This window comes from Chaetura pelagica, unplaced genomic scaffold (genome assembly GCF_000747805.2).
Source record: "Chaetura pelagica isolate M959 unplaced genomic scaffold, ChaPel_1.0 scaffold498, whole genome shotgun sequence".
NCBI lineage: Eukaryota > Metazoa > Chordata > Aves > Apodiformes > Apodidae > Chaetura > Chaetura pelagica.
Genome location: NW_009954218.1, coordinates 140247 through 140728, shown reverse-complemented (window position 1 = coordinate 140728; position 482 = coordinate 140247).

Sequence of the window (482 nt, the reverse complement as noted above, 5' to 3'; positions counted from 1 at the left end):
CTGCTCCGGGGGCTCCGGGGCAGGTTGGGAGGAGAAGGGACAGGGACAGTGCAGAGCAGGTTGGGGACCCCTGCCATGGGGCACTGCAGCGACAGGTGAGTACGGGCACGGAGCCTGGCAGGGACCATCCCTGCTGCTCTGTCACTGCTTCCCATGGATATCCTCTGTCCTGGGTGTCCCAGGGATGTCCCTGCTTCAGGCCAGGCCAGCTCCCCTTGCAGCAGGTCCCTTTGATGGCTACGGGTCCAGGGAGGGATGTAGGATCCTGCCAGGCCCCTTCCCTGTGACGTGGCCGTGGCTGTTCCCGTCCCAGCTCATGGCCTTTGGAGAGCCCCAGGCTGGGGGGGGTCTTTGGTGGTGGGGCCATGTCCATCCCTGGCAAGGATGTCTGTGCTCGGCAGAGTCCTGGGGGGCCACCTGCACAAGGGACATCGGGCTGGAGAGGCAGCTGGGAGGCTGCAGAGAGGGGCCTTGTCCTTCGA